This window comes from Stomoxys calcitrans, chromosome 2 (assembly GCF_963082655.1).
Source record: "Stomoxys calcitrans chromosome 2, idStoCalc2.1, whole genome shotgun sequence".
NCBI lineage: Eukaryota > Metazoa > Arthropoda > Insecta > Diptera > Muscidae > Stomoxys > Stomoxys calcitrans.
This window is the reverse complement of record NC_081553.1, coordinates 190,049,149-190,068,812: the sequence shown is the minus strand read 5'-3', so window position 1 is coordinate 190,068,812 and position 19,664 is coordinate 190,049,149.

Genomic DNA, 19,664 nt, shown 5'->3' with positions numbered 1-19,664 from the left:
CGACTCAGAATCACTTTCTGATTCGATTAACTATGTCCGTCTGTCTGTTTGTCTGTCCATCTGTCTGTCCGTCCGTCTGTCCATGTTAATTTGTATACAAACTACAGGTCGCAATTTTCATCCGATCGTCTTCAAATTTCATATAGGCATGTTTTTCGGCCTAGAGACGAAGCCTATTGAAATTGGAAAAAAATTGGATCAGATTTGGATATAGCTCCCATATATATGTTCGTCCGATTTTCAGTAATAATACAATAAAATGGTAATTTGTTAACCGATTCTCTTGAAATTTGGCAGGCAGGATTTCCTTTTGACTCTAAATATTACTGGCAAATTTCATGGAAATCGGTCCAGATTTGGATATAGCTCCCATATAGTATATGTTCATCCGATTTCCAGTAATACAGCAATAAAATGGACATTTGTTGACCGATTCTCTTTATATTTGGTAGGAGGGATGTGCTTGTGAATTTCATAGAAATTGGTTCAGTTTTGGATATAGCTCCCATATATATGTTCGTTCGATTTGCAATAATAATGCAATAAAATGGTCATTTGTTAACCGATTCTCTCCAAATTTGGCAGGTAGGATTTTCTTATGACTCCCGGCATTATCGGTGAATTTCATAGAAATCGGTTTAGATTTAGATAAAGCTCTCATATATATATCGCCCGATTTTCACTCCTTGAACCATTTCAAGCGCATTTATTAACCAATCTTTCCAAAACTTCGTATAACACCTTAATCGACGAATACCACAATATCTGAGAAGTTTGCTTGAAATCGGTGCAGATTTGGATTCGTCCGATTTGCAGTAATAATGCAATAAAATAGTCATTTGTTTACCGATTCTCTCCAAATTTGGCTGGAAGGATTTTTTTATGACTCCCGACATTATCCGTGAATTTCATAGAAATCGGTTCAAATTTTGATATAGCTCTCATATATATATATGTATATATATATATATATATATATTGCCCGATTTTCACTCCTAGAACCATTGCATGCGCATTTATTGACCAATCTTTCCAAAACTTTGTACAATGCCTTACTCGAGGACTACCACTTTGTCTGAGAAGTTTGCTCGAAATCGGTTCAGAATTAGATATAGCTCCCATATATATGTTCGTCAGGTTTTGGCCCATTTGCAATAATGTTGTCATTTGTCAACCGTAGTTATTAAAGTTTGAACATATTTGCTAGCCGAGGTCCATCAAAATTGGTTCAGAATTGGATATAGCTCCCACATTGGATAAAGCTCAACATCCCTATAGGGTAGGTGTAGGGTATTACACAGTCGGCACGGCCCGACTTTTGCCCTTCCTTAGTGGTTGCCAGCAGAATCGGTCTATAGATTCTCAATGTAGATGCTCTGATCTGCTTTCATCTCTAGCACTGATCTATCCATCGGACAATACCAGAATTCCGTTTAGCCTAGATTGTGTCGCTGGCGACAGTTTTTGTCCAGTTTAACCAGCGATGGGATGATTTGCTGCTATCTTTCATTGACTCTCCCTTCGCTATAAGTCTACTAGCCACAGTAATTGCCCCATACTTAACCTGGATGTCTACAGTTGTGTCCAGTGTGTCTTTAATGTAGTCTCCCAGGCATGACATCTTCCATAGTCTTGTTGTTATCGTCAATATGACCTACCAGACGGCGATGCCAGAGTTCAATTGAACCAAGACTTTGCTGCTGATATCAATATCTTGCATTTGACTTCAAGTGCTGGCTAAGGTTTCTTCATGACAAATACGTTTTAAGCGAGATGGTATGATTTACTACTACTCCTATCGCCTTTAGTCTCACAGCCGATTCTGTCTGTCGATTATCTAGATTTTTTAGTAGTGGTTCTCACCGTCCCGTTTTTGCGTAGAAAACTCTTTCTCTAAACATATTGTGACCTGAACCCTCTAACCATATTCTAATCAGGCTGCTGTAAAGCCATATGACTACCTTCGGGGTCCAAAGGATGGCTTGTTTGTGCATCACAGCCGCACTGAGGACGACACCATCTGATGTACCTAATTTAATGCTACATCTTATGCCTCTGGACATTGTGGCTACCCAAATTGCAGCGACCACTGCCGTGAGGTTAAGTGAGCTTTCTCATTGGTCATGTGGCGGCTATGGACACTGTGTTATCCTTGTTACAATATCTGATGTTCCAGGCAGTGTGGATTACACCCTACTAGAGCCGCTTTTTGATAAGAACTACTGTACATAGACTTTTATGTGGTCACTTCCAAACTAAACGACCAGGTGGGCTTTGGGGTGTACTCTAAAGATCTAGAACTGGTCATATCGAAAACGATACCCGACCACTGCAGTGTGTATCAAGCAGATATCCTTGCAATTAAGGAAGTGGTGGAATGGCTAAGATATAATGTCATTACGACGATTGGCATAAATATCTTCTCAAACAGCCAGGAGCCATTAAATCCCTGGGGTAGGTATTTCTGAACACAAAAACCGCCATCGACTGTCGCAGATCTCTCAACGAGATGGTTGAACAGTTCAAAATGCACCTGTTCTGGGTGCCGGGCCACAAAGATATCCCAGGGAATTCTACGGCAGACAAGCTAGCGAGACTTGGAACTACCTTAAACATTCCAGGGACACTAGAATCTGTGGGTATGCCTCTAGCGACATCTAAGCTAAGTCTTCAGGACCAGGCCCGAATGACAACGAATGATAGATAGTCACAAAGAGGTGGCTGTGAGCATTCCAAAACTATGTGACCGCATCTAGACTTGAAGAGGTCTACTACTTTGCTGTCATTGGCTACAACAGACGTCTCAATCATTGTGTCCGTCATGATAGGTCACTGTCTAATCGGGAAAACATGCTGACAGACTGAAGGTTGCCAGCAACGACTTTTGCAGAAGCTGTAGGGACATCTAGGTTGAAAAGACTATAGAACACCTTCTGTGTGTGTGTTCCGCACTGGCAGTTAGAAGGATTTCTACTTTAGGTTCTCATTTCTTTGAGAACCCGTCTGATTTAGTGGATGTTAACATTCGCAAGTTATTGGGGTTATAAAGCGATCTGGATGGTTGAACGCACCTTCCTTCTTCTATTCCTGTGGCACCACAATGGAGGAAAACGTCTAAGTGAGTCTGATGGCAGACTGCCATTGAAACCTAATCCAATCTATCTACGGGGTCCAGTCCGATTTCTACCCGTCTACACAATGTCCAACTGCATGCCTTCCAGGTACGCTACTAGGTGTGACACTTGCAGTTAAGGTTCCTAGCCAAAGTCACTCCCAATAATTTGATCTTGTTTACAATCAAATCGCTTAATTGAAACAAGTAAAAGCGTGCTAAGTTCGGCCGGGCCGAATCTTATATACCCTCCACCATGGATCGCATTTGTCGAGTTCTTTTCCCGGCATCTCTTCTTAGGCAAAAAAGGATATAAGAAAAGAGTTACTCTGCTATTAAAAGGATATCAAGATATGGTCCGGTTCGGACCACAATTAAATTATATGTTGGAGACCTGTGTAAAATTTCAGCCAATTCGTATAAGAATTGCGCCCATTGGGGCTCACGAAGTAAAATAGAGAGAACGATTTATATGGGATCTGTATCGGGCTATAGACCGATTCAGACCATAATAAACACATTTGTTGATGGTCATGAGAGGATCCATCGTACAAAACTTCAGGCATATCGGATAATAATTGCGACCTCTGGGGGTCAAGAATTCAAGATCCCAGATCGGTTTATATGGCAGCTATATCAGGTTATGAACCGATTTGAACCTTATTTGACACAGTTGTTGAAAGTAAAAAAAAATGCGTCATGCAAAATTTCAGCCAAATCGGATAGGAATTGCGCCCTCTAGAAGCTCAAGAAATCAAATCCCCAGATCTGTTTATATGACAGCTACATCAGGTTATGAACCGATTTCAACCATACTTGGCACAGTTGTTGGATATCATAACAAAACACGTCGTGCGAAATTCCATTCCATTCGGATAAGAATTGTGCCCTCTAGAGGGTCAAGAAGTCAAGACCCAAGATCGGTTTATATGGTAGCTATATCAGGTTATGGACCGATTTGAACCATACTTGGCACAGTTGTTGGGTATCATAACAAAACACGTCGTGCGAAATTCCATTCCAATCGGATAAGAATTGCGCACTCTAGCGGCTCAAGAATTCAAGACCCAAGATTGGTTTATATGGTAGCTATATCAGGTTATGGACCGATTTGTACTATACTTGGCACAGTTGTTGGATATAATAAGAAAACACGTCGTACAAAATTTCATTTCAATCGGATAAGAATTGCGCACGCTAGAGGCTCAAGTAATCAAGTCCCAAGATCGGTTTATATGGCAGCTATATCAGGTTATGGACCGATTTGAACCATACTTGGCACAGTTGTTGGATATCATAGCAAAACAGGTCATGCAAAATTTCATTCCAATCGGATAAGAATTGCGCACTCTACAGGCTCAAGAAGTCAAGACCCAAGATCGGTTTATATGGCAGGTATATCAAAACATGGACCGATATGGCCCATTTACAATACCAACCGACCTACACTAATAAGAAGTATTTGTGCAAAATTTCAAGCGGTTAGCTTTACTTCTTCGGAAGTTAGCGTGCTTTCGACAGACAGACGGACGGACGGACGGACAGACGGACGGACATGGCTAGATCGACATAAAATGTCACGACGATCAAGAATATATATACTTTATGGGGTCTCAGACGAATATTTCGAGTAGTTACAAACAGAATGACGAAATTAGTATACCCCACATCTTATGGTGGAGGATATAAAAACGTGGCACCTTAAATTTGTCAAAAGGATCCGCAGTAGGCTTTTAATGGTGCCCAACCATAGAAGTCGGCCTAAAATGCCTCTCAGTGGTACTCTGTCCCTTATCTCTATGCCATGAGATCCATTATTTAAAACTGCTCCTAAGGCCAACGTGTCGCAAAGGTTATCACATCCACCTATAAAACCGAACACCTAGGTTCAAATCCCAGCATGAACATCAGAAAAAATGTTCTGTGGTTGTTATCCCCTTAGAGATGCTGGCTAGATTTGTGAGGTTTCCTGCCATGTTAAAACTTCTCTACCAAGTGCTGTCGCTATGCGGTACGCCATGCGGACTAGGCATAAAAAAGGAGGTTCCGTATCATTGAGCTAAATCTCTAATCGGAATGTAATAACTGATATGATAGAAGTAACCCCCGTTCTTTAAAGAAATGCTAATGGGGAATTAGTTTAACTCCTTAGCATATGACTTAATCAGTCTCTTGGAGACCCAGTTCACCCTATACTGGTCTTAGAATTAAATAAATGTATCATGTCTTGACAACATTTGGGCATCGAAGGGTTTTCTTATCTTATTACTGAAATCAAAATCTTTTAAAGTCCCAAAACACAATTCGTTCTTATGGAGACACTGTTGTTGTGGCACAAAACTTCCCGTTGTATACATGACTGGGCTCGAGTTGTCGGCAAGAATTCTGTTACGGTCCATTATCGCAAAATTGTTTCAGAAAAACTCTTTGTTGTTGCCCCCCCGCCTCTCATTGTTCGTGGCACTTTTTGTGATTGCGTTTATTTGGATGTTGGTCTTTACATTTAACTTTTCCCCACCAACTCAAACGGTTTGAGCGACACTCCACTCTGGCTAAGATACATTCAAGACTTAGGGCTAAAAAGCCACAGACAAACACACATGAAGACTCATGCAGAGATACATTAAAGCTGTTTCCAATTCCAATTGAATCGTAAAATAAACAAACAACAATGGCAACATGACCAAAACAACCTAACGCTGACGTCGCCCCAACCACCAAACGGCCAACCGGCCGGCCGCCCAAAAGGATGTGAGCTCAATTGCAGCAACAACAAACAACAAACAGCAAAAACAAAACATAAAACGAACGAAAAAGAAAATTGAGATGATGAGGCCCAGGCATAAGAATCTGTTTCCATTTCCGTTTTTCTAGATGAGCCCATTGAAGAAGGCGGACAGAGTTGTTTATTATTTACAACAGCAAAAAGCCGCACTTGGGCAAAAGATTGAAAAAGGGAAAGAACCAAATATGGGAATATGGGCAGAGCAATAACAACAGCACAAAAGTTTAAAAAAGTCGAGTGTGGAATGTTTAAAGTTTTACTTAAATTGTCTGTGACTGTTGGACCAGAATTGTTGGGAAGTTATGACCATGGAGGTGGTCATGAATGCTGCTCCTTTGTTGTATCCTTTTTTTTTTGAGCACAAACATTGCACACACATGACTTCATAGAGCGGAAATGAAACAAAAATCGAATAACAACAATTTAGTCCTTATGGGATTAAAGGAGTTATGCCATTTGGTAAGACTTTAATATAGGAAAGAACTCTTTCACAATCAATTATCTAAGCTGTGCTTTTTGAAGCAAAATTAAAGTAGAAATGTGAAATGTTCGGCCGGAAAATGTATTCCCAACGCCAAGGGGACAAATACGGAGGCAAAAAGTCCTAAAAGAACTCATTCAACATTCAAAATTTCAAGGAAATCGGAGAAATCTAGTCTCTAGGACTTAAGAAGTCAAATCGGATAACCCCGTACTGGATAACAATCTTATCGCGATGTCGCGGGGTTTAAGGGTTGCATCTAGGGTCGGTGCATTCACCTGGGAAATCATAATGCGCGAGGGCGCCATGGTTTCCTAGGTGAATGCGGTGACTTCGGATTTAAGCTAAACTAAAAGTAATCCCAACATGTAAAAAGGTGTTAAGTTCGGCCGGGTCGAACTTTGGATACCCACCCCCTCGGGTATATATAAACCACCTTTAATCAAAATCCGGTGAATATTACATACCTTATGTTCCATAGCAGTTTTATCGAAATATATTCCGATTTGGACCAAATACTAATAAGTAAAAGTCATTGTGTATAACGAAATATTAATCTTTTTAGTAGCCATATCTACAAATAAACCGATCTGAACCATATACGACACGGATGTCGAAAAACCTAACATAAGTCACTGTGTCAAATTTCAGTGAAATCGCATTATAAATGCGGTTTTTAAGGCGCCAAGACTTCGAATCGAGATATCAGTCTACATGACAGCTATATCCAAATCTGAACCGATTTGGGCCAAGTTGCAGAAAAAAGTCGAAGAGCCTAACTTAACTCACTGTCCCAAATCTCGGCGAAATCGGACAAAAAATGCGCCTTTATGGGCCCAAAACCTTAAATCGTGAAATCGGACTATATGGCAGCTATATTAAAATCTGGACCGATCTAGGCCAAATTGAAGAAGGACGTCGAAGAGCCTAACACAACTCACGGCCTCAGCTTTCGGCAAAATCGGACAATAAATGCGCCTTTAATGGCCCCAAAACCTTAAACCGAGATATTGGTCTATATGGCAGCTATATCCAAATCTGAACCGATCTGTGCCATATTGCAAAAGTATATCAAGGACCTTAAACTAACTCACTGTCCCAAATTTTGGCGATATCAGACAATAAACGCGCCTTTTATAGACCCAAAACCTTAAATCGAGAGATCGGTCCATATGGCAGCTATATCCAAATCTGAACCGATCAGAGTCAAATTAAAGGAAGATGTGGATGGACCTTACACAACTCACTGTCCCAAATTTCAGCAAAATCGGACATTAAATGTGGCTTTTATGGGCCTATGACCCTAAATGGAGCATCGGTCTATATGGGAGATATATCCAAATCTGAAGCGATCAGGGCCAAATTGAAGAAAGATGTTAAAGGGCCTAACACAACTCACTGTGCCAAATTTCAGCAAAATTGGATATTAAATGTGATTTTTATGGGCCTAGGACACTAATCAGCGGTCCAGTACCGTGAATCCACTCGGCAGGGACGCAATATCTGCTGGTCCCAACCCCCTGAGAAGAGAAGATTCATCTTTACACAAACTCTAAACACAGTATACTGACCCGACAAGTCAATATGACCTCTCGCGAGGATTCCTGCGATGGACTCTCGGGAGTTATAGCGATCCAGCTTTATGAAACGGATGAAGAGGACGTCCAGATGATCTCCTCAGAACCGACAGCAGCCGGAACCTTAACTCCTGGTGGAGTGGCGGGAACCTAGCAGGGGGGCAGACGGAAATTCGGACGAGCTGAACCGGGAAGAAGGCTACGAACGCTCATTACGGTATCGGAGGATGATGAGGGGTTTAGAGCCATCCACTCTGATGACCCGAGACAAGCGTTTGATGCGCAAGCATAGGTTCCAAGAGTCTATGATGAGTACTACTATTGTGGAACGTGTTCTGCTCTCTGCTACATCGGACGATACCGAAACTGAGACCGACCCAAACACTACAACTGAAAATGTCACATACGCTACAAACAATACCGAGACTGCCAGTGGAAGCACCGCGTGCAAGATACCAGGCCCAGAAAGGGCAAAACTATTAAGCCGAGGACTTTCGTTGATCCTGCCACTAGAGCCTGGAAGGGTGGTCAGGAGAGTGTACTCCCGATAAGGGTACGTCACTCAAATGACAAACCCAATCCAGGGAACAAACGGCAGCGAACTGGCGATGCACAGGCGCCTGATGACAAAAGGGCCAAGAAATTGGCCAGCTTGTCATCAGTGCGTGAATTAGAGGTGGCTATCCAGGACCGGAGCAATCCTGAAGGCTTGCTATTTACTGAGAGTTATTAGTCGAAGAGAAGATTCTCCCAGTTTTATCGGAAGACATTGGAAAAGGCGAGGATGACTCCTTAGCGGCTTCAGATGGCGCCAAGTGACAGAAGGGCCTCAAGGTCAACGGATGCGGTAATAAGAAAGCTCTGGATTTTCTTTCGACCTGCATCGGTGGCCTTGACCCACTTTGGCCTGGCATGAAGATGCGTGGATTTCTGTGCGAGTGTGGATTTCTCCCCAGTATTGGCGGAAGAAGCTATTCTCAGGCTGCTTAAAAGGCAGAAAAAGCATCTGCTAGCGAATAGCTGGACAATTGTAAGGCCCAGAAGGGGCAAAAATGTTAAGCCGAGGCCTTTCGTTGATCCTGCCACTAGAGCCAGGGAGGGTGGTCAAGAGAGTGTCCTCCCGACAAGGGTACGTCACTCAAATGACAAGTCCAATACAGGCAACAAACGGCAGCGATCTGGCGATGCACAGGCGCCTGACGGCAAAAGGGCCAATAAATTGGCCAGCTTGTCATCAGCGCCTGATTTACAGGTGTGTATCCTGGACCGAGACTATCCTGAAGGCCGGCTATCCACTGAGAGGAGGTTATTAGTTGAAGAGAAGATTCTCCGAGCTCTATCGGAAGACATTGGAAAAGGCGAGGATGACTCCTTAGCGGCTTCAGATGGCGCCAAGTGACAGAAGGGCCTCAAGGTCAACGGATGCGGTAATAAGAAAGCTCGAGCTGCAGTGATGGACCGAGGGATAAAGGACCTCTGTATCAGGGTTGGTTAAGAAACCTTGTCACTTCTGAATTCTTTGCTGGGAGAGGTCAAGTTCGGCTTAAACCATGTGAGAATGGTACTGCCCGCCGATGAAAACGAAGCCACCCAGGGTAATAGGGGGAATGGGCTGCCTGAAGATAGTGCAGATAAACCTGCACCACCTCTGGATCAGGGTTGGTTAAGAAACCTTGTCACTTCTGAAGTCTTCGCTGGGAGAGGTCAAGTTCGGCTTAAACCATGTGAGAATGGTACTGCCCGCCGATGAAGACGACGCCGCCCAGGAAACTAGGGGACATGGACTGCCTGAAGATAGTGCAGATTAACCTGAATCACTCGGAGGCAGCCGCGGATGAGCTGCTGAGAGCTATGGGAAGAGATGGCACTGATGTGGCCCTCGTTCAAGAACCGTTGTTACGAGGATCGTGGACTCAGATCACGAAATCTAAATCCCATCTCTAAGAAAGTAAGATTAGAATCTGTATCGTGGCCAGTAGGGATTTGAACCTTACTCTGATTTCTCGTTTCAGCGATGAAGACCTAACGGTAGTGGCCTTGGAGGGACCCCGCGAACCATTACTGGTTCTGGCCTCAATGTACCTACCCTACAATGTGGACAACCCCCCTACAGATACAGTCCGGGCCCTGGTCGGTTAGTGCGAGAAAAAGGGGCATGACCTTGTGTCAGGGGGTGACGCCAATGCACACCACATTCTGGGTCTGGGGAAGCAAGGATACCAATGAAAGAGGTGAGTTACTTTTTGGTTACATTTTATCTACGGGCATAGTTGTATGCAATAGGGGAAACGCCCCTACTTTCTACAACGGATCAGGGAACAGATTATAGATATAACGCTTGTGAGGAATAGTGACTCGTTGAAGGTATTTGGCTGGAACTTTTCCACCGAGTGCTCCTCTTCGGATTACTATAGTATATGTTTTCGGGTTGAGCGGGAGAGGGAGGAGAGTGCCATACAGAAACTCGAGGAGGACACATTGGGAGAAGTTCAGGGAACAGATGCAGAAATTGGAGGCCCCAAGGGGCCTCTGGAGGACGCAAGGGAACTGGAGGCCGCAGTCGATCTTGTCACGGGATGCCTGAACGAGGCCTTTTAGACGGCATGTCCCGAAAGATTACCGACACGCAAAACCAGCCAGTCATGGTGGTCACCGGAACTGAAGGTGCTCAGAAGGGAGAGCAAAAGACTTTTTAACAAGGCCAAGAGAGAGAACACGGCAGGGGGCTGGGACGAGTATCGTGACGTCCTTGTCAAGTTCAAGAACGACACGAGAAAGGCAAAGAGGAGTTCCTTAGCGAAATTTTATGAGGGATTGAAAAGCACTAGTGAGGCATCTTGCGCAAAGTGCTCTCGAAGGATCCCTGAGGAGGACGGGACTTACACTGAGAGTGGGCAGGAGACGGTAGAACTCTTGATGGAGCCTCATTTCCCAGGTGGCCAGGAAGAGGTCGCCAATCAGGATATCGCAATGCCTACACAGGTAGCCTTAACGGATGACTCCATAGGAGTTTCGTCGTCCTACCGACCGTTTCGCTATTTCACAGAATCACTGAGTTAGGCTATAGGAATTAGAGAGACTTTACTTCACCCTCCGGTGACAAGATAAGGACATATATTGTGGGATCAAACCATAGCAATGGTAATCTGACAACTATGAGATTGAAGACCAAAAAACTCTGATCCCCTGCTGATCTGATAGGTTTACCCGCCCTACGAGGAGACGGATCCAGGCGGTGCGAAGGCTAGAGTGCTAGAACGACCTAAGAAAGCGACTGATCTTGGGCTGCGATGCCAATGCACAAAACACAATGGGTAAGTACGGGCACCCGGCACGGAATAGCAGTGAGCATCACACAGGCTCGAACATTGAGGACCGATCTATGTGATGTTCATTGCTGTCACGAGAAGCTTAGCTACAAGCTACAAGCTGCGTTCACAGGTTGCGGATAGTGGAATGCTCCATACGGAGTAGCTGCAGCGGCAGTCGCGGACAATCAACGGTATCAAGCGGAGAGTTTCTGTGAGATGCGGGGTGGCAATTACAAATGCTCAATTACTGAACGCCTATGATGCTCGATATGACAAGGCGGGTTATTGGCCTGTACCGGAAGTCCTTAAACAAGTACGAGGGCGAGTTGAAATCGTCCAAGAAGGTCTCATAGTCTGTTTTTACGAGTTGATAGAGGGGGCAAATGAGTCATCCTGATTTCGCAGATTGCTCTCCAAGGATCCAAAAACTCTTGGAAGCATTCTAAGAGATGAAGGAACCTAAATGGAATCTGTCTCTCCGACGCTCGAGGTACTGACTGCTACGCACTTCCCTGGTTGCTTGGAATTGGCCTTTGGGCCATTTTACCCAGATGTCCATCCTACACAACATAGTGCCGAGTCACTGTCCATGGTTGAGGACATGATAACGGAGGGACAGATAGTCTGGTCGTCGGGCGAGGGGAAGATAGTCATTTAAACCCTACAAGTCAACGGGACCGGATGGCGTACTGCCTTCGATGCTACAAAGAACAGGACAGATTGTCATACAACTCCATGAGATGACTTTTAAGAGCTTTGTTTTTCTGGGCTGTGTAGCGACTGGGTGGCGGGAGGTTAGGGTTGATTTTATCCCGATAGCAGAAAAACTGAGCCTTTCTCTACCCAGGGACTGCAGGCCAATAAGCCTCCTTCATTTTGAGGACCTTGGGGTGACCAAATTACATATGTATTAGGGACCGTCTCGATCCTTCACTCGTATGCGGTGATCAGCATGCGTACACTAATGGTAGACCAGTTGATAGTGGCCTTCATGATGTGTTTGGCTACATCAGAAAAACCGAGCCATTCTTTACATAGGGATTACAGGCTTATTGGCCAATAAGCCTGAAGTCCCTGGAGAGACTAAATGACATTTGTATTAGGGACCGTCTCGACGTTTCACTCGTATGCGGCGATCAGCATGCTGACACTAATGATCGGCCAGTTTATAGTGCCCTTCATGATTTGTTTGGCTACATCGAGGGAAATTTGGTGGCCTCCTTGGACATAGAAAAGGCTTTTAATAACGTAAGGTTTGAGAACATAGATGGGGCTATGGTGGACATTAAGGTCCCCTCCTCTTTTGGTAAATTCGGTTGATACGAAGCTGAAAAACCGGATTATCAAAACATCACTTGCAGAGGGCTCGATAAAGAAGATTGTGACCTGAGGAACTCCGCAAGGAGGATTTTTAGATCCTCTATAATGGATTTTGGTGATCAATGGAAACGCGAGATCTTTCGTGAGGGAGAGAGTAAAGGTCTTTGCCTACGTCAACGACGGCGTCATCATGGTGGGTGGTCGTTTCCTCTCATCATGATGGATGGTCTTTTACGGACTTCGTTTAGGAAGCTTTCAGGAAGCTGCTCGGATGGGCGAAGATTAATGGGCTTGGTATAGTAAGTTCCAGAAAGACTGAACTGGTCCTTTTCACCCGGAAGAGGAAGCTGGGTGTTTTTAAGGGACCTGTCCGGGATGGGCTGGAGCTACGCTCTACTCGGAGGCCAAGTACTTGGGCGTGATTCTTGACCATATACTAAGTTGAAGAAGAAACTTCGAAAAAAGGGTGAAAGGGGGACTGAACGGGCTCAATTCCTGTCGCAACCCGATAGGAAGGAGTAGGGGCCTAAAGCCGAGACGATGCATTGGATGTTTACGGCGGTCATTCACTAATTCTTACCTATGGCACACAGCTCTGGATAATTGTGTTCTTTGCAGGATGTTCGGTGCGCGTCAATGGTAATCTCTGTATCAAGGTGAAGTACCCCAAGAAAGGCGCTGAATGCCATTCTCGATCTAATGGATTTGAACCTAGATATAAGTTGAGTGTATGGCAAGAAGAATCGCTATCAGACTGAAAGAGCCTGGAACATGGGGCTCCTGACTTAGGCCATTCCTCTGTTATGGGTCAAAGGGGGACTGAACGCGCTCAATTCCTGTAGCAACTCGATGGAAAGGAGTTTGGGGCCTAAAGCCGGGACGGTACATTGAATAATCTCTGGGGCAGGGTAAAGTGCCCCAAGAGAGGCGCTGAATGCCACTCTCGATCTAATGGCTTTGCACATACATATAATTTGAGTGTATGGCAAGAAGGATCGCCATCAGACTGAGAGAGCCAGGTACATGGGGCTCCCGACGTAGGCCATTTTTCTGCCATGCGGGGGATGGTGTTGCCGCGTGGAGCTATGCACTATGCGGCGTGACTGATTATATACACGGGGAGTCCGTCCTTGTTGATGGCTTGAAAGTCGCTTTCCCTCTTCTTTCAGGGACCCTCTTTATACTCGGATGAGTCTAAATCAGATGGGAGTATTGGAACAGGAGTCTTCACTGAATTTTTAGGAATCAGGGATTATTATAGACTTCTGGCAGTGTGCGTTATTGAAGGCACTGGAGACAATGTTGCTGCGGTAGCGGTAGGACTATAATACCGTCAGTCGACGCGAAGGCTCTGGCGTCGGGTCGATTGGGTTGGAAGTCATTTTCCCGAAAATGGGTTGGATTGGAGGCACCCCGCCCTAATCGGGATCCCCTTTATATTCGGTTGGGTCTTAATCGGATTGGAGCATTGAAACAGGAGTTTTCATGGAATTCTTTGGAATCAGGGATTATCATAGACTTCTGGAAGGGTGCAGCATCCTTCAGACGGAGGTCTTTGCGATCTTGAAGGCACTGGAGACAATGTTGCTGCGGAAGCGGCAGCACGATAAGACCGTCAGGCGACACGAAGACTCTGGTGTCGAGCTGCGTGAGGTCGATACTGGTTAGAAGATGGAAAGAGCGGCCCGACGCCAGAGCCTTCGCGTCGCGTGAGTTCGAAACTGGTTGGAAGATGCAAAGAGCTTCTTCCATGGCTATCGGGCTTTTCTGGGCCGCAGGTCATCAAGGTGTGGCGGGGAATCGGCAGACGAGCTAGCCAGGAACGGATGGTTCATTGTCGCAGATCTTGCTATGGAATCATTGAGATCTTCACTGTGGGATCCCCTTGGAAGAGTGGACGCCTTCTACGATGACGATGGTTCGCGAACAATGCGTGGACTAGTGCTGTAGGTTATAGGGTGTCAAAGGCGCTGTGGCCGTCTTTAAGGCTAGTGCTGTAGGTTATAGGGTGTCAAAGGCCCTGTGGCCGAGTACAAGGCGTGGCCTAATGCTGTAGGTTATAGGATGTCAAAGACCCTGTGGACGAGTATTTCGCGAAATGGGATGTCGTTTATACTGGCACTGAAAAAGTAAGACCTAGGACTTCTAATTGAGTCCTGACTGCTCATTGCAACGTCAGATCCCTGACGTCGCGCTGGGTGCAGGAAGTGGCAGACCTCTGCAGGATGTGCGATGACAAGGCGGAGTTGAAGAAGTATAGTCACACAAAAACATCGAAAGGTGACGGGTGGTACCTCCCATAAAATATTGGGTGGGTGAGTTTAAACGGGGTCGTACGAGCATCCGTGAGCAGACGAGCTTGAGAAATGTCTGATCGGAAAACATGCAAGCAGACTGAAAGATGCAAGTAACTACTTCTGCCGAAGCTTTGAGGATGCCGAGGAAGAAGAGACCATGGGACGTCGAGGAAGAAGAAATTATAGAACATCTGATGTGTGTATGTGTCTCGCACTGGTAGTCGAAAGGAGTTTCACTTTAGGTTCTCATTTCTTTAAATTTAGAACCCTTAAGCATATTGTATTAGGAATAACCGTTGCCCTATTTTAATATTTTTTTTTTTTACAAAAATAACGAAAAGTCCACAGCTAATATTTCTTCAGAGATAAATTAAAGCTACATTCTTTTATTTTTAATTTTCCTCCAAAGACATTAACAACGGCCAACAAATGTCTTAAATGTATATCCATTAAGGCATGCACCAGTGCCACGAGCATGCATACCTGTATGGTTATTTACAACACACACCGTAGGAGTACAGATCCAAGGATAAAGGATGGTACATTGCAATACTGTATGCATGCATTTTCCCATCCATAAATTTTCCATAATGTATTGAGTTGGAAATAAGGGTGACCCAGTACAGAATTGTAGTCCATTGTTAAAAACCCATGAATGGTTAAGTGCTACAGCTAAAAACTTATGGTAGTTGCAATCTTGACGGCAGACAAAGTGGGTGGATATCAAGATGGTACGCACAATAAGAATTTATATTTAAAATAAAGGAATAAAATTAAAATGGGCCAGCGAAGATAGGTTTTAAACTTAACAAGACTTAATCTTGTAGGCCTCTTGTTATGGATTTCGTCAAAGCTCCTCTAAATGAGTTAGATTTTTATGAAAAGGTGTGAAATTCCGGGCAAATCGGTTCAAAATTGTCGGGATGTTGACTGAGGAGGGATTTGAAGCCGTCTGCTACGCAGACGATGTTATTATACTTCTAAGGAGTAAGGATCCGAACCAGTTATGCAGAAAGGCCAAAAGGGTCTTGCATATGGCATATGACTCAGCTAGGCCCAGAGGTCTCAATGTTAACCCAGAGAAGACTGAAATATGCCGGTTCACGGGGAAGACGAAGGTGGGCCAATTTAACGCACCACGATTCCTCAATAAGACGATTTCGATATATGACAAGGTCAAATACTTAGGTGTGATCTTGAACAGGAAACTGATTTGGAAGTGTCAGGAGCATACTGCGAAGGCTCACAGATGTTGGGCACTATGTAGAGGGGCCGTAGGCTCGAAATGGGCCCTGAATCCGAGGATAGTCCTCTAGGTCTACAGGTGCGAGATTAGACCAATACTTACTTACGCCTCAGTAGTTTGGTGTACTGCTATGGAGAAAAGGAGGCCACCGTAGCGTAGAGGTTAGCATATCCGCCTATGACGCTTAACGCCTGGTTTCGAATCCTGGCGAGACCACATTGGCAAATTTTGTGAGGTACTATGCCATGTAAAACTTCTCTCCAAAGAGGTGTCGCACTGCGACACGCCGTTCCGACTCGGCTATAAAAACGGGGGCTCCTTATCATTGAGCTTAAACTTGAAGCGGACTGCACTCATTGATATGTGAGAAGTTTGACCCTAAACCTTTTTTGCAATTTGCTATGGAGAAAAAGTGCAACGTAAGGACCATGCGACAGATTAGAGAACATGTTGTCTTGGCATAGGCGGAGCGATGAGGACCATGCCCACTAGGTCACTGGAGACTTTTCTGGATATCCGACCCATTGACATACAGTTTAAATGTAAGGCAGCCACTGCGGCTATCAGACTTAAGGCGATGGGAGAATGGATTGAGGATGGGAGCAGCTCATACCATCGCGGTATAGTCGAGGCGACGATAGAAAACCTGGAAGGAAGGGAAGAGATATCCGATCGGATACCTGAGATGAACCTTGAGATTGAGTGCGAGGCACTGATACCAGCGGCACAGTATTGGATTGATGGAACCCTACTATTGCCATCAGGAAGATCAAGTTACACGGATGGATCACAGTTGCAGTAAAGTGTGGGCCTGGGGGTTTACATCGACAACCCAGGGACTGAGATCTGTTTTAGCCTGCCTGACCATAATACTTTTCTGCAGGCGGAGATCCGGGCGAACACGGAATACCTGAGGTGGTGTGGAGTTAACGTCGATTATGAACATCTTTGCGGACAGTAAATAGGCCATAAGAGTAATAACAACCAGGATGGTAAGATCACGAACAGTCTTAGAATGTTAGAAGGAGACTTACACCTTCTCTGAGGATGGCACGATCCTCGTTGTTTTGGGTGGCGGGCCATGGCGGAGTAACTGGGAATGAGAAAGCAGACGATTTGACAGTGAAGGCCAAAGAAATGCCGTAAACAAAGTTAGTTAACCGAAGCCTTTCGGGTCAACGAAGTCCGAGGTAAGGGCGTGAGCGACTAATGCGCATGCAACCCCGTGGAACAGCGAAACAGCCAGTAGGACGGCGAAAATCCTATGGAGAGATACAGATAGTGAGATGACGAGGCTATTACTGAAAGGAAGTTAGAAGAAGGTCAATATAGCTTTCGTTATCATTACGGGACACATAGGACTACGAGCTCACTTATGTAAAATCGGTGCGGCAAGTGATAGCATGAATAGGGTATGCGGGGAAGATGATGAGACGTTGGAGCTTTTCCTATATCATTGCCCGGCTTTCGCGTCTAGCATAAACCGGCACTTTGGTGGGGACACAATACCAAATATGAACCAACTTAGAGGCGTATCATGTAAAACAATTAAGGATTTTGTAAGCAGCACGGAATTCCTAACTTAGATTTTCTTTTTCGAGGTTACTTTTTATACCCACCACCGTAGGATAGGGGGTATATTAATTTAGTCATTCCCTTTGCAACTCATCCAAATATCCATTTCCGACCCTACAAAGTATATATATTTTGGATCGTTGTAAAAATCTAAGACGAAATTTTTTTTGGCCATAAGCAGGCTAAGTTCGAAAGTGGGCTATATCGGACTATATGTTGATATAGCGACCATATAGACCGATCCGACGATTAAGGGTCTTAGGCCCATAAAAGCCACATTTATTATCCGATTTTGCTGAAATTTGGAACAGTGAGTTAAGTAAGGCCCCTCGACATCCCCCTTCAATTTGGACCAGATCGGTCCAGATTTGTATATAGCTGTCATATAGACCGATCCGCCGATTTAGGGTCTTACGCCCATAAAAACCCCATTTATTATTCGATTTTGCCGAAATTTGGGACGGTGAGTTATGTTAGGCCCAAATCGGTCCAAATTTGGATATAGCTGCCATATAGACTGATCCGCCGATTTAAGGTCCTGCGTTCATAAATGGCGCATTTTTAGTCCGATTTTGCTGAAATTTGGGACAGAGAGTAGTGTAAGGCCCTTCGACATCTTTCTTCAGTTTGGTCCAGATCGGTCCAGATTTGGATATAGCTGCCGTATAAACCGATCTTTCGATTTGAGGTTTTGGGCCTATACAAGGCGCATTTTTAGTCCGATTTTGTAAAATTTTGGGACGGAGCGTAGTGTAAGGCCCTCCGACATCCTTCTTTAATTTGATCCAGATCTGTTCAGATTTAGATATAGCTGCCATATAGACCGATCCGCCGATTGAGGGTCTTAGGCCCATAAAAGCTACATTTATTATCCGATTTTGCTGAAATTTGGGACTGTGAGTAAGGATAAGCCCCTCGACATACTTTCACCTTATGCCATAGATCGGTCCAGATTTGGACATAGCTGCCATATTGACCGACATTTCGATTTTAAGTTTTGGGCCCATAAGAAGCACATTTATTGTCTGATGATGCCGAAATTTGGTACAGTGAGTTGTGTTAGGCACTTCGACTTGAGACTTCAATTTGGCCCAGATCGGTCCTGATTTGGATATAGCTGCCATATAAACCGATCTCTTGATTTAAGGTCTTGGGTCCATAAAATGCGCGTTTATTGTCCAATTTCGCCGAAATTTGGGACAGTGAGTTGTGTTGAGCCCTTCGAGATTCTTCTTCAATTTGGCTTAGGTCGGTCCAGATTTGGATATAGCTGCCATTGACCGATCTCTCGGTTTAAGATTTTGGGGCCATAAAAGGCGCATTTATTGTCCGTTTTCGCCGAAATTTGGGACAGTGAGTTGTATTAGGCCCTTCGACATCCTTCTTCAATTTGGCTTAGATCGGTCCAGATTTGGATATAGCTGCCATATAGACCGATATCTCGACTTTAAGTCTTGGGCCCATAAAAGGTGCATTTATAATCCGATTTCAATGAAATTTGGCACAGTGACTTATGTTAGGCTTTTCAACATCCGCGTCGTTTATGGTTCAGATCGGTTTATTCTTAGATATAGCTACTTAAGGACCAATATTTTCCTGTACACAATTGAACAATAACTTGTGCTTATAAGTATTTGGTCCAAATCGGATTATATTCCGATAGAGCTGCTATGGGGCATAAGGTATGGATTTCTCACCAGACTTTGACGAAAGGTGTTTTACATTTAAACCCGAGGTGATGGGTATCCAAAGTTCGGCCTTAATGCCTTTTTACTTGTTTCCTGTTACTATTTATTTTGTATATATTTTTCATTATCCTTGCGGCTATGTGGTCATTATTCTATTTGACTAAGTAAGTAAATTCTGTTAATTGTAAAATTAGCATACTTAATTTCAGGCTTTGTCATATCTGCCGGAATATTCCAAAGGTTTCGGGGCTTTGTTTTATTTTCTTTTGATA